Source organism: Aristolochia californica, unplaced genomic scaffold, assembly GCF_029961685.1.
Source record: "Aristolochia californica isolate CCGP_79_NKW_82.1479 unplaced genomic scaffold, dmAriCali1.0.hap1 SCAF_89, whole genome shotgun sequence".
Classification (NCBI taxonomy): domain Eukaryota; kingdom Viridiplantae; phylum Streptophyta; class Magnoliopsida; order Piperales; family Aristolochiaceae; genus Aristolochia; species Aristolochia californica.
Window position 1 is genome coordinate 22,704 of NW_027182289.1, and position 20,756 is coordinate 43,459.

Consider the following 20,756-nt stretch of genomic DNA (forward strand, 5'->3'; position numbering starts at 1 on the left):
TCGAACCCTTAAAAAACATAAAACAAACTGTATGTGCAAAAACGTGTTTCGCCGCCCCTAACCGCGGCCTTGTGAGGGGCAAATTAGCAGGCAGCACAGGAACAAAGGGCAAAAAAAAAAAAAGGGGTGCAACACGAGGACTTCCCAGGAGGTCACCCATCCTAGTACTACTCTCGCCCAAGCGCGCTTAACTTCGGAGTTCTGATGGGATCCGGTGCATTAGTGCTGGTATGATCGCACCCGTTTCTGTTACCCTCTCCATCCTACCAATCCCTTCCCCGGCTTCACTCTCCCCCACGTTCTTTTCCACATTCCTACATCAAATAAAATAGAAAATTAAAATCCAACTCACGCAAAAATCGAGATATATAAAAAATTTTGACAATGAGCGCCATTAAACAATAAAACTGAACCGAACTGCATTCATGACGGGTTAAACAAATCAAAATCATACTTTTTTTTTTTTTTCCTTTTTCCTCCTGCTCTTCTACCCGAACGATTCGAACCCTTAAAAAACATAAAACAAACTGTATGTGCAAAAACGTGTTTCGCCGCCCCTAACCGCGGCCTTGTGAGGGGCAAATTAGCAGGCAGCACAGGAACAAAGGGCAAAAAAAAAAAAAGGGGTGCAACACGAGGACTTCCCAGGAGGTCACCCATCCTAGTACTACTCTCGCCCAAGCGCGCTTAACTTCGGAGTTCTGATGGGATCCGGTGCATTAGTGCTGGTATGATCGCACCCGTTTCTGTTACCCTCTCCATCCTACCAATCCCTTCCCCGGCTTCACTCTCCCCCACGTTCTTTTCCACATTCCTACATCAAATAAAATAGAAAATTAAAATCCAACTCACGCAAAAATCGAGATATATAAAAAATTTTGACAATGAGCGCCATTAAACAATAAAACTGAACCGAACTGCATTCATGACGGGTTAAACAAATCAAAATCATACTTTTTTTTTTTTTTCCTTTTTCCTCCTGCTCTTCTACCCGAACGATTCGAACCCTTAAAAAACATAAAACAAACTGTATGTGCAAAAACGTGTTTCGCCGCCCCTAACCGCGGCCTTGTGAGGGGCAAATTAGCAGGCAGCACAGGAACAAAGGGCAAAAAAAAAAAAAGGGGTGCAACACGAGGACTTCCCAGGAGGTCACCCATCCTAGTACTACTCTCGCCCAAGCGCGCTTAACTTCGGAGTTCTGATGGGATCCGGTGCATTAGTGCTGGTATGATCGCACCCGTTTCTGTTACCCTCTCCATCCTACCAATCCCTTCCCCGGCTTCACTCTCCCCCACGTTCTTTTCCACATTCCTACATCAAATAAAATAGAAAATTAAAATCCAACTCACGCAAAAATCGAGATATATAAAAAATTTTGACAATGAGCGCCATTAAACAATAAAACTGAACCGAACTGCATTCATGACGGGTTAAACAAATCAAAATCATACTTTTTTTTTTTTTCCTTTTTCCTCCTGCTCTTCTACCCGAACGATTCGAACCCTTAAAAAACATAAAACAAACTGTATGTGCAAAAACGTGTTTCGCCGCCCCTAACCGCGGCCTTGTGAGGGGCAAATTAGCAGGCAGCACAGGAACAAAGGGCAAAAAAAAAAAAAGGGGTGCAACACGAGGACTTCCCAGGAGGTCACCCATCCTAGTACTACTCTCGCCCAAGCGCGCTTAACTTCGGAGTTCTGATGGGATCCGGTGCATTAGTGCTGGTATGATCGCACCCGTTTCTGTTACCCTCTCCATCCTACCAATCCCTTCCCCGGCTTCACTCTCCCCCACGTTCTTTTCCACATTCCTACATCAAATAAAATAGAAAATTAAAATCCAACTCACGCAAAAATCGAGATATATAAAAAATTTTGACAATGAGCGCCATTAAACAATAAAACTGAACCGAACTGCATTCATGACGGGTTAAACAAATCAAAATCATACTTTTTTTTTTTTTCCTTTTTCCTCCTGCTCTTCTACCCGAACGATTCGAACCCTTAAAAAACATAAAACAAACTGTATGTGCAAAAACGTGTTTCGCCGCCCCTAACCGCGGCCTTGTGAGGGGCAAATTAGCAGGCAGCACAGGAACAAAGGGCAAAAAAAAAAAAAGGGGTGCAACACGAGGACTTCCCAGGAGGTCACCCATCCTAGTACTACTCTCGCCCAAGCGCGCTTAACTTCGGAGTTCTGATGGGATCCGGTGCATTAGTGCTGGTATGATCGCACCCGTTTCTGTTACCCTCTCCATCCTACCAATCCCTTCCCCGGCTTCACTCTCCCCCACGTTCTTTTCCACATTCCTACATCAAATAAAATAGAAAATTAAAATCCAACTCACGCAAAAATCGAGATATATAAAAAATTTTGACAATGAGCGCCATTAAACAATAAAACTGAACCGAACTGCATTCATGACGGGTTAAACAAATCAAAATCATACTTTTTTTTTTTTTTCCTTTTTCCTCCTGCTCTTCTACCCGAACGATTCGAACCCTTAAAAAACATAAAACAAACTGTATGTGCAAAAACGTGTTTCGCCGCCCCTAACCGCGGCCTTGTGAGGGGCAAATTAGCAGGCAGCACAGGAACAAAGGGCAAAAAAAAAAAAAGGGGTGCAACACGAGGACTTCCCAGGAGGTCACCCATCCTAGTACTACTCTCGCCCAAGCGCGCTTAACTTCGGAGTTCTGATGGGATCCGGTGCATTAGTGCTGGTATGATCGCACCCGTTTCTGTTACCCTCTCCATCCTACCAATCCCTTCCCCGGCTTCACTCTCCCCCACGTTCTTTTCCACATTCCTACATCAAATAAAATAGAAAATTAAAATCCAACTCACGCAAAAATCGAGATATATAAAAAATTTTGACAATGAGCGCCATTAAACAATAAAACTGAACCGAACTGCATTCATGACGGGTTAAACAAATCAAAATCATACTTTTTTTTTTTTTCCTTTTTCCTCCTGCTCTTCTACCCGAACGATTCGAACCCTTAAAAAACATAAAACAAACTGTATGTGCAAAAACGTGTTTCGCCGCCCCTAACCGCGGCCTTGTGAGGGGCAAATTAGCAGGCAGCACAGGAACAAAGGGCAAAAAAAAAAAAAGGGGTGCAACACGAGGACTTCCCAGGAGGTCACCCATCCTAGTACTACTCTCGCCCAAGCGCGCTTAACTTCGGAGTTCTGATGGGATCCGGTGCATTAGTGCTGGTATGATCGCACCCGTTTCTGTTACCCTCTCCATCCTACCAATCCCTTCCCCGGCTTCACTCTCCCCCACGTTCTTTTCCACATTCCTACATCAAATAAAATAGAAAATTAAAATCCAACTCACGCAAAAATCGAGATATATAAAAAATTTTGACAATGAGCGCCATTAAACAATAAAACTGAACCGAACTGCATTCATGACGGGTTAAACAAATCAAAATCATACTTTTTTTTTTTTTCCTTTTTCCTCCTGCTCTTCTACCCGAACGATTCGAACCCTTAAAAAACATAAAACAAACTGTATGTGCAAAAACGTGTTTCGCCGCCCCTAACCGCGGCCTTGTGAGGGGCAAATTAGCAGGCAGCACAGGAACAAAGGGCAAAAAAAAAAAAAGGGGTGCAACACGAGGACTTCCCAGGAGGTCACCCATCCTAGTACTACTCTCGCCCAAGCGCGCTTAACTTCGGAGTTCTGATGGGATCCGGTGCATTAGTGCTGGTATGATCGCACCCGTTTCTGTTACCCTCTCCATCCTACCAATCCCTTCCCCGGCTTCACTCTCCCCCACGTTCTTTTCCACATTCCTACATCAAATAAAATAGAAAATTAAAATCCAACTCACGCAAAAATCGAGATATATAAAAAATTTTGACAATGAGCGCCATTAAACAATAAAACTGAACCGAACTGCATTCATGACGGGTTAAACAAATCAAAATCATACTTTTTTTTTTTTTCCTTTTTCCTCCTGCTCTTCTACCCGAACGATTCGAACCCTTAAAAAACATAAAACAAACTGTATGTGCAAAAACGTGTTTCGCCGCCCCTAACCGCGGCCTTGTGAGGGGCAAATTAGCAGGCAGCACAGGAACAAAGGGCAAAAAAAAAAAAAGGGGTGCAACACGAGGACTTCCCAGGAGGTCACCCATCCTAGTACTACTCTCGCCCAAGCGCGCTTAACTTCGGAGTTCTGATGGGATCCGGTGCATTAGTGCTGGTATGATCGCACCCGTTTCTGTTACCCTCTCCATCCTACCAATCCCTTCCCCGGCTTCACTCTCCCCCACGTTCTTTTCCACATTCCTACATCAAATAAAATAGAAAATTAAAATCCAACTCACGCAAAAATCGAGATATATAAAAAATTTTGACAATGAGCGCCATTAAACAATAAAACTGAACCGAACTGCATTCATGACGGGTTAAACAAATCAAAATCATACTTTTTTTTTTTTTCCTTTTTCCTCCTGCTCTTCTACCCGAACGATTCGAACCCTTAAAAAACATAAAACAAACTGTATGTGCAAAAACGTGTTTCGCCGCCCCTAACCGCGGCCTTGTGAGGGGCAAATTAGCAGGCAGCACAGGAACAAAGGGCAAAAAAAAAAAAAGGGGTGCAACACGAGGACTTCCCAGGAGGTCACCCATCCTAGTACTACTCTCGCCCAAGCGCGCTTAACTTCGGAGTTCTGATGGGATCCGGTGCATTAGTGCTGGTATGATCGCACCCGTTTCTGTTACCCTCTCCATCCTACCAATCCCTTCCCCGGCTTCACTCTCCCCCACGTTCTTTTCCACATTCCTACATCAAATAAAATAGAAAATTAAAATCCAACTCACGCAAAAATCGAGATATATAAAAAATTTTGACAATGAGCGCCATTAAACAATAAAACTGAACCGAACTGCATTCATGACGGGTTAAACAAATCAAAATCATACTTTTTTTTTTTTTCCTTTTTCCTCCTGCTCTTCTACCCGAACGATTCGAACCCTTAAAAAACATAAAACAAACTGTATGTGCAAAAACGTGTTTCGCCGCCCCTAACCGCGGCCTTGTGAGGGGCAAATTAGCAGGCAGCACAGGAACAAAGGGCAAAAAAAAAAAAAGGGGTGCAACACGAGGACTTCCCAGGAGGTCACCCATCCTAGTACTACTCTCGCCCAAGCGCGCTTAACTTCGGAGTTCTGATGGGATCCGGTGCATTAGTGCTGGTATGATCGCACCCGTTTCTGTTACCCTCTCCATCCTACCAATCCCTTCCCCGGCTTCACTCTCCCCCACGTTCTTTTCCACATTCCTACATCAAATAAAATAGAAAATTAAAATCCAACTCACGCAAAAATCGAGATATATAAAAAATTTTGACAATGAGCGCCATTAAACAATAAAACTGAACCGAACTGCATTCATGACGGGTTAAACAAATCAAAATCATACTTTTTTTTTTTTTCCTTTTTCCTCCTGCTCTTCTACCCGAACGATTCGAACCCTTAAAAAACATAAAACAAACTGTATGTGCAAAAACGTGTTTCGCCGCCCCTAACCGCGGCCTTGTGAGGGGCAAATTAGCAGGCAGCACAGGAACAAAGGGCAAAAAAAAAAAAAGGGGTGCAACACGAGGACTTCCCAGGAGGTCACCCATCCTAGTACTACTCTCGCCCAAGCGCGCTTAACTTCGGAGTTCTGATGGGATCCGGTGCATTAGTGCTGGTATGATCGCACCCGTTTCTGTTACCCTCTCCATCCTACCAATCCCTTCCCCGGCTTCACTCTCCCCCACGTTCTTTTCCACATTCCTACATCAAATAAAATAGAAAATTAAAATCCAACTCACGCAAAAATCGAGATATATAAAAAATTTTGACAATGAGCGCCATTAAACAATAAAACTGAACCGAACTGCATTCATGACGGGTTAAACAAATCAAAATCATACTTTTTTTTTTTTTCCTTTTTCCTCCTGCTCTTCTACCCGAACGATTCGAACCCTTAAAAAACATAAAACAAACTGTATGTGCAAAAACGTGTTTCGCCGCCCCTAACCGCGGCCTTGTGAGGGGCAAATTAGCAGGCAGCACAGGAACAAAGGGCAAAAAAAAAAAAAGGGGTGCAACACGAGGACTTCCCAGGAGGTCACCCATCCTAGTACTACTCTCGCCCAAGCGCGCTTAACTTCGGAGTTCTGATGGGATCCGGTGCATTAGTGCTGGTATGATCGCACCCGTTTCTGTTACCCTCTCCATCCTACCAATCCCTTCCCCGGCTTCACTCTCCCCCACGTTCTTTTCCACATTCCTACATCAAATAAAATAGAAAATTAAAATCCAACTCACGCAAAAATCGAGATATATAAAAAATTTTGACAATGAGCGCCATTAAACAATAAAACTGAACCGAACTGCATTCATGACGGGTTAAACAAATCAAAATCATACTTTTTTTTTTTTTCCTTTTTCCTCCTGCTCTTCTACCCGAACGATTCGAACCCTTAAAAAACATAAAACAAACTGTATGTGCAAAAACGTGTTTCGCCGCCCCTAACCGCGGCCTTGTGAGGGGCAAATTAGCAGGCAGCACAGGAACAAAGGGCAAAAAAAAAAAAAGGGGTGCAACACGAGGACTTCCCAGGAGGTCACCCATCCTAGTACTACTCTCGCCCAAGCGCGCTTAACTTCGGAGTTCTGATGGGATCCGGTGCATTAGTGCTGGTATGATCGCACCCGTTTCTGTTACCCTCTCCATCCTACCAATCCCTTCCCCGGCTTCACTCTCCCCCACGTTCTTTTCCACATTCCTACATCAAATAAAATAGAAAATTAAAATCCAACTCACGCAAAAATCGAGATATATAAAAAATTTTGACAATGAGCGCCATTAAACAATAAAACTGAACCGAACTGCATTCATGACGGGTTAAACAAATCAAAATCATACTTTTTTTTTTTTTCCTTTTTCCTCCTGCTCTTCTACCCGAACGATTCGAACCCTTAAAAAACATAAAACAAACTGTATGTGCAAAAACGTGTTTCGCCGCCCCTAACCGCGGCCTTGTGAGGGGCAAATTAGCAGGCAGCACAGGAACAAAGGGCAAAAAAAAAAAAAGGGGTGCAACACGAGGACTTCCCAGGAGGTCACCCATCCTAGTACTACTCTCGCCCAAGCGCGCTTAACTTCGGAGTTCTGATGGGATCCGGTGCATTAGTGCTGGTATGATCGCACCCGTTTCTGTTACCCTCTCCATCCTACCAATCCCTTCCCCGGCTTCACTCTCCCCCACGTTCTTTTCCACATTCCTACATCAAATAAAATAGAAAATTAAAATCCAACTCACGCAAAAATCGAGATATATAAAAAATTTTGACAATGAGCGCCATTAAACAATAAAACTGAACCGAACTGCATTCATGACGGGTTAAACAAATCAAAATCATACTTTTTTTTTTTTTCCTTTTTCCTCCTGCTCTTCTACCCGAACGATTCGAACCCTTAAAAAACATAAAACAAACTGTATGTGCAAAAACGTGTTTCGCCGCCCCTAACCGCGGCCTTGTGAGGGGCAAATTAGCAGGCAGCACAGGAACAAAGGGCAAAAAAAAAAAAAGGGGTGCAACACGAGGACTTCCCAGGAGGTCACCCATCCTAGTACTACTCTCGCCCAAGCGCGCTTAACTTCGGAGTTCTGATGGGATCCGGTGCATTAGTGCTGGTATGATCGCACCCGTTTCTGTTACCCTCTCCATCCTACCAATCCCTTCCCCGGCTTCACTCTCCCCCACGTTCTTTTCCACATTCCTACATCAAATAAAATAGAAAATTAAAATCCAACTCACGCAAAAATCGAGATATATAAAAAATTTTGACAATGAGCGCCATTAAACAATAAAACTGAACCGAACTGCATTCATGACGGGTTAAACAAATCAAAATCATACTTTTTTTTTTTTTCCTTTTTCCTCCTGCTCTTCTACCCGAACGATTCGAACCCTTAAAAAACATAAAACAAACTGTATGTGCAAAAACGTGTTTCGCCGCCCCTAACCGCGGCCTTGTGAGGGGCAAATTAGCAGGCAGCACAGGAACAAAGGGCAAAAAAAAAAAAAGGGGTGCAACACGAGGACTTCCCAGGAGGTCACCCATCCTAGTACTACTCTCGCCCAAGCGCGCTTAACTTCGGAGTTTTGATGGGATCCGGTGCATTAGTGCTGGTATGATCGCACCCGTTTCTGTTACCCTCTCCATCCTACCAATCCCTTCCCCGGCTTCACTCTCCCCCACGTTCTTTTCCACATTCCTACATCAAATAAAATAGAAAATTAAAATCCAACTCACGCAAAAATCGAGATATATAAAAAATTTTGACAATGAGCGCCATTAAACAATAAAACTGAACCGAACTGCATTCATGACGGGTTAAACAAATCAAAATCATACTTTTTTTTTTTTTCCTTTTTCCTCCTGCTCTTCTACCCGAACGATTCGAACCCTTAAAAAACATAAAACAAACTGTATGTGCAAAAACGTGTTTCGCCGCCCCTAACCGCGGCCTTGTGAGGGGCAAATTAGCAGGCAGCACAGGAACAAAGGGCAAAAAAAAAAAAAGGGGTGCAACACGAGGACTTCCCAGGAGGTCACCCATCCTAGTACTACTCTCGCCCAAGCGCGCTTAACTTCGGAGTTCTGATGGGATCCGGTGCATTAGTGCTGGTATGATCGCACCCGTTTCTGTTACCCTCTCCATCCTACCAATCCCTTCCCCGGCTTCACTCTCCCCCACGTTCTTTTCCACATTCCTACATCAAATAAAATAGAAAATTAAAATCCAACTCACGCAAAAATCGAGATATATAAAAAATTTTGACAATGAGCGCCATTAAACAATAAAACTGAACCGAACTGCATTCATGACGGGTTAAACAAATCAAAATCATACTTTTTTTTTTTTTCCTTTTTCCTCCTGCTCTTCTACCCGAACGATTCGAACCCTTAAAAAACATAAAACAAACTGTATGTGCAAAAACGTGTTTCGCCGCCCCTAACCGCGGCCTTGTGAGGGGCAAATTAGCAGGCAGCACAGGAACAAAGGGCAAAAAAAAAAAAAGGGGTGCAACACGAGGACTTCCCAGGAGGTCACCCATCCTAGTACTACTCTCGCCCAAGCGCGCTTAACTTCGGAGTTCTGATGGGATCCGGTGCATTAGTGCTGGTATGATCGCACCCGTTTCTGTTACCCTCTCCATCCTACCAATCCCTTCCCCGGCTTCACTCTCCCCCACGTTCTTTTCCACATTCCTACATCAAATAAAATAGAAAATTAAAATCCAACTCACGCAAAAATCGAGATATATAAAAAATTTTGACAATGAGCGCCATTAAACAATAAAACTGAACCGAACTGCATTCATGACGGGTTAAACAAATCAAAATCATACTTTTTTTTTTTTTCCTTTTTCCTCCTGCTCTTCTACCCGAACGATTCGAACCCTTAAAAAACATAAAACAAACTGTATGTGCAAAAACGTGTTTCGCCGCCCCTAACCGCGGCCTTGTGAGGGGCAAATTAGCAGGCAGCACAGGAACAAAGGGCAAAAAAAAAAAAAGGGGTGCAACACGAGGACTTCCCAGGAGGTCACCCATCCTAGTACTACTCTCGCCCAAGCGCGCTTAACTTCGGAGTTCTGATGGGATCCGGTGCATTAGTGCTGGTATGATCGCACCCGTTTCTGTTACCCTCTCCATCCTACCAATCCCTTCCCCGGCTTCACTCTCCCCCACGTTCTTTTCCACATTCCTACATCAAATAAAATAGAAAATTAAAATCCAACTCACGCAAAAATCGAGATATATAAAAAATTTTGACAATGAGCGCCATTAAACAATAAAACTGAACCGAACTGCATTCATGACGGGTTAAACAAATCAAAATCATACTTTTTTTTTTTTTCCTTTTTCCTCCTGCTCTTCTACCCGAACGATTCGAACCCTTAAAAAACATAAAACAAACTGTATGTGCAAAAACGTGTTTCGCCGCCCCTAACCGCGGCCTTGTGAGGGGCAAATTAGCAGGCAGCACAGGAACAAAGGGCAAAAAAAAAAAAAGGGGTGCAACACGAGGACTTCCCAGGAGGTCACCCATCCTAGTACTACTCTCGCCCAAGCGCGCTTAACTTCGGAGTTTTGATGGGATCCGGTGCATTAGTGCTGGTATGATCGCACCCGTTTCTGTTACCCTCTCCATCCTACCAATCCCTTCCCCGGCTTCACTCTCCCCCACGTTCTTTTCCACATTCCTACATCAAATAAAATAGAAAATTAAAATCCAACTCACGCAAAAATCGAGATATATAAAAAATTTTGACAATGAGCGCCATTAAACAATAAAACTGAACCGAACTGCATTCATGACGGGTTAAACAAATCAAAATCATACTTTTTTTTTTTTTCCTTTTTCCTCCTGCTCTTCTACCCGAACGATTCGAACCCTTAAAAAACATAAAACAAACTGTATGTGCAAAAACGTGTTTCGCCGCCCCTAACCGCGGCCTTGTGAGGGGCAAATTAGCAGGCAGCACAGGAACAAAGGGCAAAAAAAAAAAAAGGGGTGCAACACGAGGACTTCCCAGGAGGTCACCCATCCTAGTACTACTCTCGCCCAAGCGCGCTTAACTTCGGAGTTCTGATGGGATCCGGTGCATTAGTGCTGGTATGATCGCACCCGTTTCTGTTACCCTCTCCATCCTACCAATCCCTTCCCCGGCTTCACTCTCCCCCACGTTCTTTTCCACATTCCTACATCAAATAAAATAGAAAATTAAAATCCAACTCACGCAAAAATCGAGATATATAAAAAATTTTGACAATGAGCGCCATTAAACAATAAAACTGAACCGAACTGCATTCATGACGGGTTAAACAAATCAAAATCATACTTTTTTTTTTTTTCCTTTTTCCTCCTGCTCTTCTACCCGAACGATTCGAACCCTTAAAAAACATAAAACAAACTGTATGTGCAAAAACGTGTTTCGCCGCCCCTAACCGCGGCCTTGTGAGGGGCAAATTAGCAGGCAGCACAGGAACAAAGGGCAAAAAAAAAAAAAGGGGTGCAACACGAGGACTTCCCAGGAGGTCACCCATCCTAGTACTACTCTCGCCCAAGCGCGCTTAACTTCGGAGTTCTGATGGGATCCGGTGCATTAGTGCTGGTATGATCGCACCCGTTTCTGTTACCCTCTCCATCCTACCAATCCCTTCCCCGGCTTCACTCTCCCCCACGTTCTTTTCCACATTCCTACATCAAATAAAATAGAAAATTAAAATCCAACTCACGCAAAAATCGAGATATATAAAAAATTTTGACAATGAGCGCCATTAAACAATAAAACTGAACCGAACTGCATTCATGACGGGTTAAACAAATCAAAATCATACTTTTTTTTTTTTTCCTTTTTCCTCCTGCTCTTCTACCCGAACGATTCGAACCCTTAAAAAACATAAAACAAACTGTATGTGCAAAAACGTGTTTCGCCGCCCCTAACCGCGGCCTTGTGAGGGGCAAATTAGCAGGCAGCACAGGAACAAAGGGCAAAAAAAAAAAAAGGGGTGCAACACGAGGACTTCCCAGGAGGTCACCCATCCTAGTACTACTCTCGCCCAAGCGCGCTTAACTTCGGAGTTCTGATGGGATCCGGTGCATTAGTGCTGGTATGATCGCACCCGTTTCTGTTACCCTCTCCATCCTACCAATCCCTTCCCCGGCTTCACTCTCCCCCACGTTCTTTTCCACATTCCTACATCAAATAAAATAGAAAATTAAAATCCAACTCACGCAAAAATCGAGATATATAAAAAATTTTGACAATGAGCGCCATTAAACAATAAAACTGAACCGAACTGCATTCATGACGGGTTAAACAAATCAAAATCATACTTTTTTTTTTTTTCCTTTTTCCTCCTGCTCTTCTACCCGAACGATTCGAACCCTTAAAAAACATAAAACAAACTGTATGTGCAAAAACGTGTTTCGCCGCCCCTAACCGCGGCCTTGTGAGGGGCAAATTAGCAGGCAGCACAGGAACAAAGGGCAAAAAAAAAAAAAGGGGTGCAACACGAGGACTTCCCAGGAGGTCACCCATCCTAGTACTACTCTCGCCCAAGCGCGCTTAACTTCGGAGTTCTGATGGGATCCGGTGCATTAGTGCTGGTATGATCGCACCCGTTTCTGTTACCCTCTCCATCCTACCAATCCCTTCCCCGGCTTCACTCTCCCCCACGTTCTTTTCCACATTCCTACATCAAATAAAATAGAAAATTAAAATCCAACTCACGCAAAAATCGAGATATATAAAAAATTTTGACAATGAGCGCCATTAAACAATAAAACTGAACCGAACTGCATTCATGACGGGTTAAACAAATCAAAATCATACTTTTTTTTTTTTTCCTTTTTCCTCCTGCTCTTCTACCCGAACGATTCGAACCCTTAAAAAACATAAAACAAACTGTATGTGCAAAAACGTGTTTCGCCGCCCCTAACCGCGGCCTTGTGAGGGGCAAATTAGCAGGCAGCACAGGAACAAAGGGCAAAAAAAAAAAAAGGGGTGCAACACGAGGACTTCCCAGGAGGTCACCCATCCTAGTACTACTCTCGCCCAAGCGCGCTTAACTTCGGAGTTCTGATGGGATCCGGTGCATTAGTGCTGGTATGATCGCACCCGTTTCTGTTACCCTCTCCATCCTACCAATCCCTTCCCCGGCTTCACTCTCCCCCACGTTCTTTTCCACATTCCTACATCAAATAAAATAGAAAATTAAAATCCAACTCACGCAAAAATCGAGATATATAAAAAATTTTGACAATGAGCGCCATTAAACAATAAAACTGAACCGAACTGCATTCATGACGGGTTAAACAAATCAAAATCATACTTTTTTTTTTTTTCCTTTTTCCTCCTGCTCTTCTACCCGAACGATTCGAACCCTTAAAAAACATAAAACAAACTGTATGTGCAAAAACGTGTTTCGCCGCCCCTAACCGCGGCCTTGTGAGGGGCAAATTAGCAGGCAGCACAGGAACAAAGGGCAAAAAAAAAAAAAGGGGTGCAACACGAGGACTTCCCAGGAGGTCACCCATCCTAGTACTACTCTCGCCCAAGCGCGCTTAACTTCGGAGTTCTGATGGGATCCGGTGCATTAGTGCTGGTATGATCGCACCCGTTTCTGTTACCCTCTCCATCCTACCAATCCCTTCCCCGGCTTCACTCTCCCCCACGTTCTTTTCCACATTCCTACATCAAATAAAATAGAAAATTAAAATCCAACTCACGCAAAAATCGAGATATATAAAAAATTTTGACAATGAGCGCCATTAAACAATAAAACTGAACCGAACTGCATTCATGACGGGTTAAACAAATCAAAATCATACTTTTTTTTTTTTTCCTTTTTCCTCCTGCTCTTCTACCCGAACGATTCGAACCCTTAAAAAACATAAAACAAACTGTATGTGCAAAAACGTGTTTCGCCGCCCCTAACCGCGGCCTTGTGAGGGGCAAATTAGCAGGCAGCACAGGAACAAAGGGCAAAAAAAAAAAAAGGGGTGCAACACGAGGACTTCCCAGGAGGTCACCCATCCTAGTACTACTCTCGCCCAAGCGCGCTTAACTTCGGAGTTCTGATGGGATCCGGTGCATTAGTGCTGGTATGATCGCACCCGTTTCTGTTACCCTCTCCATCCTACCAATCCCTTCCCCGGCTTCACTCTCCCCCACGTTCTTTTCCACATTCCTACATCAAATAAAATAGAAAATTAAAATCCAACTCACGCAAAAATCGAGATATATAAAAAATTTTGACAATGAGCGCCATTAAACAATAAAACTGAACCGAACTGCATTCATGACGGGTTAAACAAATCAAAATCATACTTTTTTTTTTTTTCCTTTTTCCTCCTGCTCTTCTACCCGAACGATTCGAACCCTTAAAAAACATAAAACAAACTGTATGTGCAAAAACGTGTTTCGCCGCCCCTAACCGCGGCCTTGTGAGGGGCAAATTAGCAGGCAGCACAGGAACAAAGGGCAAAAAAAAAAAAAGGGGTGCAACACGAGGACTTCCCAGGAGGTCACCCATCCTAGTACTACTCTCGCCCAAGCGCGCTTAACTTCGGAGTTCTGATGGGATCCGGTGCATTAGTGCTGGTATGATCGCACCCGTTTCTGTTACCCTCTCCATCCTACCAATCCCTTCCCCGGCTTCACTCTCCCCCACGTTCTTTTCCACATTCCTACATCAAATAAAATAGAAAATTAAAATCCAACTCACGCAAAAATCGAGATATATAAAAAATTTTGACAATGAGCGCCATTAAACAATAAAACTGAACCGAACTGCATTCATGACGGGTTAAACAAATCAAAATCATACTTTTTTTTTTTTTCCTTTTTCCTCCTGCTCTTCTACCCGAACGATTCGAACCCTTAAAAAACATAAAACAAACTGTATGTGCAAAAACGTGTTTCGCCGCCCCTAACCGCGGCCTTGTGAGGGGCAAATTAGCAGGCAGCACAGGAACAAAGGGCAAAAAAAAAAAAAGGGGTGCAACACGAGGACTTCCCAGGAGGTCACCCATCCTAGTACTACTCTCGCCCAAGCGCGCTTAACTTCGGAGTTCTGATGGGATCCGGTGCATTAGTGCTGGTATGATCGCACCCGTTTCTGTTACCCTCTCCATCCTACCAATCCCTTCCCCGGCTTCACTCTCCCCCACGTTCTTTTCCACATTCCTACATCAAATAAAATAGAAAATTAAAATCCAACTCACGCAAAAATCGAGATATATAAAAAATTTTGACAATGAGCGCCATTAAACAATAAAACTGAACCGAACTGCATTCATGACGGGTTAAACAAATCAAAATCATACTTTTTTTTTTTTTCCTTTTTCCTCCTGCTCTTCTACCCGAACGATTCGAACCCTTAAAAAACATAAAACAAACTGTATGTGCAAAAACGTGTTTCGCCGCCCCTAACCGCGGCCTTGTGAGGGGCAAATTAGCAGGCAGCACAGGAACAAAGGGCAAAAAAAAAAAAAGGGGTGCAACACGAGGACTTCCCAGGAGGTCACCCATCCTAGTACTACTCTCGCCCAAGCGCGCTTAACTTCGGAGTTCTGATGGGATCCGGTGCATTAGTGCTGGTATGATCGCACCCGTTTCTGTTACCCTCTCCATCCTACCAATCCCTTCCCCGGCTTCACTCTCCCCCACGTTCTTTTCCACATTCCTACATCAAATAAAATAGAAAATTAAAATCCAACTCACGCAAAAATCGAGATATATAAAAAATTTTGACAATGAGCGCCATTAAACAATAAAACTGAACCGAACTGCATTCATGACGGGTTAAACAAATCAAAATCATACTTTTTTTTTTTTTCCTTTTTCCTCCTGCTCTTCTACCCGAACGATTCGAACCCTTAAAAAACATAAAACAAACTGTATGTGCAAAAACGTGTTTCGCCGCCCCTAACCGCGGCCTTGTGAGGGGCAAATTAGCAGGCAGCACAGGAACAAAGGGCAAAAAAAAAAAAAGGGGTGCAACACGAGGACTTCCCAGGAGGTCACCCATCCTAGTACTACTCTCGCCCAAGCGCGCTTAACTTCGGAGTTCTGATGGGATCCGGTGCATTAGTGCTGGTATGATCGCACCCGTTTCTGTTACCCTCTCCATCCTACCAATCCCTTCCCCGGCTTCACTCTCCCCCACGTTCTTTTCCACATTCCTACATCAAATAAAATAGAAAATTAAAATCCAACTCACGCAAAAATCGAGATATATAAAAAATTTTGACAATGAGCGCCATTAAACAATAAAACTGAACCGAACTGCATTCATGACGGGTTAAACAAATCAAAATCATACTTTTTTTTTTTTTCCTTTTTCCTCCTGCTCTTCTACCCGAACGATTCGAACCCTTAAAAAACATAAAACAAACTGTATGTGCAAAAACGTGTTTCGCCGCCCCTAACCGCGGCCTTGTGAGGGGCAAATTAGCAGGCAGCACAGGAACAAAGGGCAAAAAAAAAAAAAGGGGTGCAACACGAGGACTTCCCAGGAGGTCACCCATCCTAGTACTACTCTCGCCCAAGCGCGCTTAACTTCGGAGTTCTGATGGGATCCGGTGCATTAGTGCTGGTATGATCGCACCCGTTTCTGTTACCCTCTCCATCCTACCAATCCCTTCCCCGGCTTCACTCTCCCCCACGTTCTTTTCCACATTCCTACATCAAATAAAATAGAAAATTAAAATCCAACTCACGCAAAAATCGAGATATATAAAAAATTTTGACAATGAGCGCCATTAAACAATAAAACTGAACCGAACTGCATTCATGACGGGTTAAACAAATCAAAATCATACTTTTTTTTTTTTTCCTTTTTCCTCCTGCTCTTCTACCCGAACGATTCGAACCCTTAAAAAACATAAAACAAACTGTATGTGCAAAAACGTGTTTCGCCGCCCCTAACCGCGGCCTTGTGAGGGGCAAATTAGCAGGCAGCACAGGAACGAAGGGCAAAAAAAAAAAAAGGGGTGCAACACGAGGACTTCCCAGGAGGTCACCCATCCTAGTACTACTCTCGCCCAAGCGCGCTTAACTTCGGAGTTCTGATGGGATCCGGTGCATTAGTGCTGGTATGATCGCACCCGTTTCTGTTACCCTCTCCATCCTACCAATCCCTTCCCCGGCTTCACTCTCCCCCACGTTCTTTTCCACATTCCTACATCAAATAAAATAGAAAATTAAAATCCAACTCACGCAAAAATCGAGATATATAAAAAATTTTGACAATGAGCGCCATTAAACAATAAAACTGAACCGAACTGCATTCATGACGGGTTAAACAAATCAAAATCATACTTTTTTTTTTTTTCCTTTTTCCTCCTGCTCTTCTACCCGAACGATTCGAACCCTTAAAAAACATAAAACAAACTGTATGTGCAAAAACGTGTTTCGCCGCCCCTAACCGCGGCCTTGTGAGGGGCAAATTAGCAGGCAGCACAGGAACAAAGGGCAAAAAAAAAAAAAGGGGTGCAACACGAGGACTTCCCAGGAGGTCACCCATCCTAGTACTACTCTCGCCCAAGCGCGCTTAACTTCGGAGTTCTGATGGGATCCGGTGCATTAGTGCTGGTATGATCGCACCCGTTTCTGTTACCCTCTCCATCCTACCAATCCCTTCCCCGGCTTCACTCTCCCCCACGTTCTTTTCCACATTCCTACATCAAATAAAATAGAAAATTAAAATCCAACTCACGCAAAAATCGAGATATATAAAAAATTTTGACAATGAGCGCCATTAAACAATAAAACTGAACCGAACTGCATTCATGACGGGTTAAACAAATCAAAATCATACTTTTTTTTTTTTTCCTTTTTCCTCCTGCTCTTCTACCCGAACGATTCGAACCCTTAAAAAACATAAAACAAACTGTATGTGCAAAAACGTGTTTCGCCGCCCCTAACCGCGGCCTTGTGAGGGGCAAATTAGCAGGCAGCACAGGAACAAAGGGCAAAAAAAAAAAAAGGGGTGCAACACGAGGACTTCCCAGGAGGTCACCCATCCTAGTACTACTCTCGCCCAAGCGCGCTTAACTTCGGAGTTCTGATGGGATCCGGTGCATTAGTGCTGGTATGATCGCACCCGTTTCTGTTACCCTCTCCATCCTACCAATCCCTTCCCCGGCTTCACTCTCCCCCACGTTCTTTTCCACATTCCTACATCAAATAAAATAGAAAATTAAAATCCAACTCACGCAAAAATCGAGATATATAAAAAATTTTGACAATGAGCGCCATTAAACAATAAAACTGAACCGAACTGCATTCATGACGGGTTAAACAAATCAAAATCATACTTTTTTTTTTTTTCCTTTTTCCTCCTGCTCTTCTACCCGAACGATTCGAACCCTTAAAAAACATAAAACAAACTGTATGTGCAAAAACGTGTTTCGCCGCCCCTAACCGCGGCCTTGTGAGGGGCAAATTAGCAGGCAGCACAGGAACAAAGGGCAAAAAAAAAAAAAGGGGTGCAACACGAGGACTTCCCAGGAGGTCACCCATCCTAGTACTACTCTCGCCCAAGCGCGCTTAACTTCGGAGTTCTGATGGGATCCGGTGCATTAGTGCTGGTATGATCGCACCCGTTTCTGTTACCCTCTCCATCCTACCAATCCCTTCCCCGGCTTCACTCTCCCCCACGTTCTTTTCCACATTCCTACATCAAATAAAATAGAAAATTAAAATCCAACTCACGCAAAAATCGAGATATATAAAAAATTTTGACAATGAGCGCCATTAAACAATAAAACTGAACCGAACTGCATTCATGACGGGTTAAACAAATCAAAATCATACTTTTTTTTTTTTTCCTTTTTCCTCCTGCTCTTCTACCCGAACGATTCGAACCCTTAAAAAACATAAAACAAACTGTATGTGCAAAAACGTGTTTCGCCGCCCCTAACCGCGGCCTTGTGAGGGGCAAATTAGCAGGCAGCACAGGAACGAAGGGCAAAAAAAAAAAAAGGGGTGCAACACGAGGACTTCCCAGGAGGTCACCCATCCTAGTACTACTCTCGCCCAAGCGCGCTTAACTTCGGAGTTCTGATGGGATCCGGTGCATTAGTGCTGGTATGATCGCACCCGTTTCTGTTACCCTCTCCATCCTACCAATCCCTTCCCCGGCTTCACTCTCCCCCACGTTCTTTTCCACATTCCTACATCAAATAAAATAGAAAATTAAAATCCAACTCACGCAAAAATCGAGATATATAAAAAATTTTGACAATGAGCGCCATTAAACAATAAAACTGAACCGAACTGCATTCATGACGGGTTAAACAAATCAAAATCATACTTTTTTTTTTTTTCCTTTTTCCTCCTGCTCTTCTACCCGAACGATTCGAACCCTTAAAAAACATAAAACAAACTGTATGTGCAAAAACGTGTTTCGCCGCCCCTAACCGCGGCCTTGTGAGGGGCAAATTAGCAGGCAGCACAGGAACGAAGGGCAAAAAAAAAAAAAGGGGTGCAACACGAGGACTTCCCAGGAGGTCACCCATCCTAGTACTACTCTCGCCCAAGCGCGCTTAACTTCGGAGTTCTGATGGGATCCGGTGCATTAGTGCTGGTATGATCGCACCCGTTTCTGTTACCCTCTCCATCCTACCAATCCCTTCCCCGGCTTCACTCTCCCCCACGTTCTTTTCCACATTCCTACATCAAATAAAATAGAAAATTAAAATCCAACTCACGCAAAAATCGAGATATATAAAAAATTTTGACAATGAGCGCCATTAAACAATAAAACTGAACCGAACTGCATTCATGACGGGTTAAACAAATCAAAATCATACTTTTTTTTTTTTTCCTTTTTCCTCCTGCTCTTCTACCCGAACGATTCGAACCCTTAAAAAACATAAAACAAACTGTATGTGCAAAAACGTGTTTCGCCGCCCCTAACCGCGGCCTTGTGAGGGGCAAATTAGCAGGCAGCACAGGAACGAAGGGCAAAAAAAAAAAAAGGGGTGCAACACGAGGACTTCCCAGGAGGTCACCCATCCTAGTACTACTCTCGCCCAAGCGCGCTTAACTTCGGAGTTCTGATGGGATCCGGTGCATTAGTGCTGGTATGATCGCACCCGTTTCTGTTACCCTCTCCATCCTACCAATCCCTTCCCCGGCTTCACTCTCCCCCACGTTCTTTTCCACATTCCTACATCAAATAAAATAGAAAATTAAAATCCAACTCACGCAAAAATCGAGATATATAAAAAATTTTGACAATGAGCGCCATTAAACAATAAAACTGAACCGAACTGCATTCATGACGGGTTAAACAAATCAAAATCATACTTTTTTTTTTTTTCCTTTTTCCTCCTGCTCTTCTACCCGAACGATTCGAACCCTTAAAAAACATAAAACAAACTGTATGTGCAAAAACGTGTTTCGCCGCCCCTAACCGCGGCCTTGTGAGGGGCAAATTAGCAGGCAGCACAGGAACGAAGGGCAAAAAAAAAAAAAGGGGTGCAACACGAGGACTTCCCAGGAGGTCACCCATCCTAGTACTACTCTCGCCCAAGCGCGCTTAACTTCGGAGTTCTGATGGGATCCGGTGCATTAGTGCTGGTATGATCGCACCCGTTTCTGTTACCCTCTCCATCCTACCAATCCCTTCCCCGGCTTCACTCTCCCCCACGTTCTTTTCCACATTCCTACATCAAATAAAATAGAAAATTAAAATCCAACTCACGCAAAAATCGAGATATATAAAAAATTTTGACAATGAGCGCCATTAAACAATAAAACTGAACCGAACTGCATTCATGACGGGTTAAACAAATCAAAATCATACTTTTTTTTTTTTTCCTTTTTCCTCCTGCTCTTCTACCCGAACGATTCGAACCCTTAAAAAACATAAAACAAACTGTATGTGCAAAAACGTGTTTCGCCGCCCCTAACCGCGGCCTTGTGAGGGGCAAATTAGCAGGCAGCACAGGAACGAAGGGCAAAAAAAAAAAAAGGGGTGCAACACGAGGACTTCCCAGGAGGTCACCCATCCTAGTACTACTCTCGCCCAAGCGCGCTTAACTTCGGAGTTCTGATGGGATCCGGTGCATTAGTGCTGGTATGATCGCACCCGTTTCTGTTACCCTCTCCATCCTACCAATCCCTTCCCCGGCTTCACTCTCCC

General features: G+C 43.6%; 42 non-coding genes across 42 annotated transcripts; all 42 read right to left on the reverse strand.

Annotated features, from left to right (window-relative positions):
• Nucleotides 1-123: 123 nt before the first annotated feature.
• Nucleotides 124-242, reverse strand: LOC137939991 (5S ribosomal RNA). The gene has a single exon (XR_011110291.1). It is a non-coding gene; the product is annotated as a 5S ribosomal RNA (ribosomal RNA).
• Nucleotides 243-623: 381 nt separating this feature from the next.
• Nucleotides 624-742, reverse strand: LOC137939992 (5S ribosomal RNA). The gene has a single exon (XR_011110292.1). It is a non-coding gene; the product is annotated as a 5S ribosomal RNA (ribosomal RNA).
• A 381-nt stretch (nucleotides 743-1,123) lies between these two features.
• LOC137939993 (5S ribosomal RNA) lies at nucleotides 1,124-1,242 on the reverse strand. The gene has a single exon (XR_011110293.1). It is a non-coding gene; the product is annotated as a 5S ribosomal RNA (ribosomal RNA).
• A 380-nt stretch (nucleotides 1,243-1,622) lies between these two features.
• LOC137939994 (5S ribosomal RNA) lies at nucleotides 1,623-1,741 on the reverse strand. The gene has a single exon (XR_011110294.1). It is a non-coding gene; the product is annotated as a 5S ribosomal RNA (ribosomal RNA).
• Nucleotides 1,742-2,121: 380 nt separating this feature from the next.
• On the reverse strand, nucleotides 2,122-2,240 carry LOC137939995 (5S ribosomal RNA). Its single transcript, XR_011110295.1, has one exon. It is a non-coding gene; the product is annotated as a 5S ribosomal RNA (ribosomal RNA).
• A 381-nt stretch (nucleotides 2,241-2,621) lies between these two features.
• On the reverse strand, nucleotides 2,622-2,740 carry LOC137939831 (5S ribosomal RNA). The gene has a single exon (XR_011110137.1). It is a non-coding gene; the product is annotated as a 5S ribosomal RNA (ribosomal RNA).
• A 380-nt stretch (nucleotides 2,741-3,120) lies between these two features.
• Nucleotides 3,121-3,239, reverse strand: LOC137939832 (5S ribosomal RNA). Its single transcript, XR_011110138.1, has one exon. It is a non-coding gene; the product is annotated as a 5S ribosomal RNA (ribosomal RNA).
• Nucleotides 3,240-3,619: 380 nt separating this feature from the next.
• LOC137939833 (5S ribosomal RNA) lies at nucleotides 3,620-3,738 on the reverse strand. Its single transcript, XR_011110139.1, has one exon. It is a non-coding gene; the product is annotated as a 5S ribosomal RNA (ribosomal RNA).
• Nucleotides 3,739-4,118: 380 nt separating this feature from the next.
• Nucleotides 4,119-4,237, reverse strand: LOC137939834 (5S ribosomal RNA). Its single transcript, XR_011110140.1, has one exon. It is a non-coding gene; the product is annotated as a 5S ribosomal RNA (ribosomal RNA).
• A 380-nt stretch (nucleotides 4,238-4,617) lies between these two features.
• LOC137939835 (5S ribosomal RNA) lies at nucleotides 4,618-4,736 on the reverse strand. The gene has a single exon (XR_011110141.1). It is a non-coding gene; the product is annotated as a 5S ribosomal RNA (ribosomal RNA).
• Nucleotides 4,737-5,116: 380 nt separating this feature from the next.
• LOC137939837 (5S ribosomal RNA) lies at nucleotides 5,117-5,235 on the reverse strand. The gene has a single exon (XR_011110143.1). It is a non-coding gene; the product is annotated as a 5S ribosomal RNA (ribosomal RNA).
• A 380-nt stretch (nucleotides 5,236-5,615) lies between these two features.
• Nucleotides 5,616-5,734, reverse strand: LOC137939839 (5S ribosomal RNA). The gene has a single exon (XR_011110144.1). It is a non-coding gene; the product is annotated as a 5S ribosomal RNA (ribosomal RNA).
• A 380-nt stretch (nucleotides 5,735-6,114) lies between these two features.
• LOC137939840 (5S ribosomal RNA) lies at nucleotides 6,115-6,233 on the reverse strand. Its single transcript, XR_011110145.1, has one exon. It is a non-coding gene; the product is annotated as a 5S ribosomal RNA (ribosomal RNA).
• Nucleotides 6,234-6,613: 380 nt separating this feature from the next.
• Nucleotides 6,614-6,732, reverse strand: LOC137939841 (5S ribosomal RNA). Its single transcript, XR_011110146.1, has one exon. It is a non-coding gene; the product is annotated as a 5S ribosomal RNA (ribosomal RNA).
• A 380-nt stretch (nucleotides 6,733-7,112) lies between these two features.
• Nucleotides 7,113-7,231, reverse strand: LOC137939842 (5S ribosomal RNA). The gene has a single exon (XR_011110147.1). It is a non-coding gene; the product is annotated as a 5S ribosomal RNA (ribosomal RNA).
• A 380-nt stretch (nucleotides 7,232-7,611) lies between these two features.
• Nucleotides 7,612-7,730, reverse strand: LOC137939843 (5S ribosomal RNA). The gene has a single exon (XR_011110148.1). It is a non-coding gene; the product is annotated as a 5S ribosomal RNA (ribosomal RNA).
• A 380-nt stretch (nucleotides 7,731-8,110) lies between these two features.
• LOC137939956 (5S ribosomal RNA) lies at nucleotides 8,111-8,229 on the reverse strand. The gene has a single exon (XR_011110257.1). It is a non-coding gene; the product is annotated as a 5S ribosomal RNA (ribosomal RNA).
• A 380-nt stretch (nucleotides 8,230-8,609) lies between these two features.
• On the reverse strand, nucleotides 8,610-8,728 carry LOC137939844 (5S ribosomal RNA). The gene has a single exon (XR_011110149.1). It is a non-coding gene; the product is annotated as a 5S ribosomal RNA (ribosomal RNA).
• A 380-nt stretch (nucleotides 8,729-9,108) lies between these two features.
• Nucleotides 9,109-9,227, reverse strand: LOC137939845 (5S ribosomal RNA). The gene has a single exon (XR_011110150.1). It is a non-coding gene; the product is annotated as a 5S ribosomal RNA (ribosomal RNA).
• Nucleotides 9,228-9,607: 380 nt separating this feature from the next.
• LOC137939846 (5S ribosomal RNA) lies at nucleotides 9,608-9,726 on the reverse strand. Its single transcript, XR_011110151.1, has one exon. It is a non-coding gene; the product is annotated as a 5S ribosomal RNA (ribosomal RNA).
• A 380-nt stretch (nucleotides 9,727-10,106) lies between these two features.
• Nucleotides 10,107-10,225, reverse strand: LOC137939957 (5S ribosomal RNA). The gene has a single exon (XR_011110258.1). It is a non-coding gene; the product is annotated as a 5S ribosomal RNA (ribosomal RNA).
• Nucleotides 10,226-10,605: 380 nt separating this feature from the next.
• Nucleotides 10,606-10,724, reverse strand: LOC137939847 (5S ribosomal RNA). The gene has a single exon (XR_011110152.1). It is a non-coding gene; the product is annotated as a 5S ribosomal RNA (ribosomal RNA).
• A 380-nt stretch (nucleotides 10,725-11,104) lies between these two features.
• Nucleotides 11,105-11,223, reverse strand: LOC137939849 (5S ribosomal RNA). The gene has a single exon (XR_011110154.1). It is a non-coding gene; the product is annotated as a 5S ribosomal RNA (ribosomal RNA).
• Nucleotides 11,224-11,603: 380 nt separating this feature from the next.
• Nucleotides 11,604-11,722, reverse strand: LOC137939850 (5S ribosomal RNA). Its single transcript, XR_011110155.1, has one exon. It is a non-coding gene; the product is annotated as a 5S ribosomal RNA (ribosomal RNA).
• Nucleotides 11,723-12,102: 380 nt separating this feature from the next.
• On the reverse strand, nucleotides 12,103-12,221 carry LOC137939851 (5S ribosomal RNA). Its single transcript, XR_011110156.1, has one exon. It is a non-coding gene; the product is annotated as a 5S ribosomal RNA (ribosomal RNA).
• Nucleotides 12,222-12,601: 380 nt separating this feature from the next.
• Nucleotides 12,602-12,720, reverse strand: LOC137939852 (5S ribosomal RNA). The gene has a single exon (XR_011110157.1). It is a non-coding gene; the product is annotated as a 5S ribosomal RNA (ribosomal RNA).
• A 380-nt stretch (nucleotides 12,721-13,100) lies between these two features.
• Nucleotides 13,101-13,219, reverse strand: LOC137939853 (5S ribosomal RNA). Its single transcript, XR_011110158.1, has one exon. It is a non-coding gene; the product is annotated as a 5S ribosomal RNA (ribosomal RNA).
• Nucleotides 13,220-13,599: 380 nt separating this feature from the next.
• On the reverse strand, nucleotides 13,600-13,718 carry LOC137939855 (5S ribosomal RNA). The gene has a single exon (XR_011110159.1). It is a non-coding gene; the product is annotated as a 5S ribosomal RNA (ribosomal RNA).
• A 380-nt stretch (nucleotides 13,719-14,098) lies between these two features.
• Nucleotides 14,099-14,217, reverse strand: LOC137939856 (5S ribosomal RNA). Its single transcript, XR_011110160.1, has one exon. It is a non-coding gene; the product is annotated as a 5S ribosomal RNA (ribosomal RNA).
• Nucleotides 14,218-14,597: 380 nt separating this feature from the next.
• Nucleotides 14,598-14,716, reverse strand: LOC137939857 (5S ribosomal RNA). Its single transcript, XR_011110161.1, has one exon. It is a non-coding gene; the product is annotated as a 5S ribosomal RNA (ribosomal RNA).
• A 380-nt stretch (nucleotides 14,717-15,096) lies between these two features.
• On the reverse strand, nucleotides 15,097-15,215 carry LOC137939858 (5S ribosomal RNA). Its single transcript, XR_011110162.1, has one exon. It is a non-coding gene; the product is annotated as a 5S ribosomal RNA (ribosomal RNA).
• A 380-nt stretch (nucleotides 15,216-15,595) lies between these two features.
• Nucleotides 15,596-15,714, reverse strand: LOC137939859 (5S ribosomal RNA). Its single transcript, XR_011110163.1, has one exon. It is a non-coding gene; the product is annotated as a 5S ribosomal RNA (ribosomal RNA).
• A 380-nt stretch (nucleotides 15,715-16,094) lies between these two features.
• Nucleotides 16,095-16,213, reverse strand: LOC137939861 (5S ribosomal RNA). Its single transcript, XR_011110165.1, has one exon. It is a non-coding gene; the product is annotated as a 5S ribosomal RNA (ribosomal RNA).
• A 380-nt stretch (nucleotides 16,214-16,593) lies between these two features.
• On the reverse strand, nucleotides 16,594-16,712 carry LOC137939862 (5S ribosomal RNA). Its single transcript, XR_011110166.1, has one exon. It is a non-coding gene; the product is annotated as a 5S ribosomal RNA (ribosomal RNA).
• A 380-nt stretch (nucleotides 16,713-17,092) lies between these two features.
• Nucleotides 17,093-17,211, reverse strand: LOC137939863 (5S ribosomal RNA). The gene has a single exon (XR_011110167.1). It is a non-coding gene; the product is annotated as a 5S ribosomal RNA (ribosomal RNA).
• Nucleotides 17,212-17,591: 380 nt separating this feature from the next.
• Nucleotides 17,592-17,710, reverse strand: LOC137939864 (5S ribosomal RNA). Its single transcript, XR_011110168.1, has one exon. It is a non-coding gene; the product is annotated as a 5S ribosomal RNA (ribosomal RNA).
• Nucleotides 17,711-18,090: 380 nt separating this feature from the next.
• On the reverse strand, nucleotides 18,091-18,209 carry LOC137939865 (5S ribosomal RNA). Its single transcript, XR_011110169.1, has one exon. It is a non-coding gene; the product is annotated as a 5S ribosomal RNA (ribosomal RNA).
• A 380-nt stretch (nucleotides 18,210-18,589) lies between these two features.
• LOC137939866 (5S ribosomal RNA) lies at nucleotides 18,590-18,708 on the reverse strand. Its single transcript, XR_011110170.1, has one exon. It is a non-coding gene; the product is annotated as a 5S ribosomal RNA (ribosomal RNA).
• A 380-nt stretch (nucleotides 18,709-19,088) lies between these two features.
• LOC137939867 (5S ribosomal RNA) lies at nucleotides 19,089-19,207 on the reverse strand. Its single transcript, XR_011110171.1, has one exon. It is a non-coding gene; the product is annotated as a 5S ribosomal RNA (ribosomal RNA).
• A 380-nt stretch (nucleotides 19,208-19,587) lies between these two features.
• LOC137939868 (5S ribosomal RNA) lies at nucleotides 19,588-19,706 on the reverse strand. The gene has a single exon (XR_011110172.1). It is a non-coding gene; the product is annotated as a 5S ribosomal RNA (ribosomal RNA).
• A 380-nt stretch (nucleotides 19,707-20,086) lies between these two features.
• On the reverse strand, nucleotides 20,087-20,205 carry LOC137939869 (5S ribosomal RNA). The gene has a single exon (XR_011110173.1). It is a non-coding gene; the product is annotated as a 5S ribosomal RNA (ribosomal RNA).
• Nucleotides 20,206-20,585: 380 nt separating this feature from the next.
• LOC137939871 (5S ribosomal RNA) lies at nucleotides 20,586-20,704 on the reverse strand. The gene has a single exon (XR_011110174.1). It is a non-coding gene; the product is annotated as a 5S ribosomal RNA (ribosomal RNA).
• Between the last annotated feature and the right edge of the window lie 52 nt (nucleotides 20,705-20,756).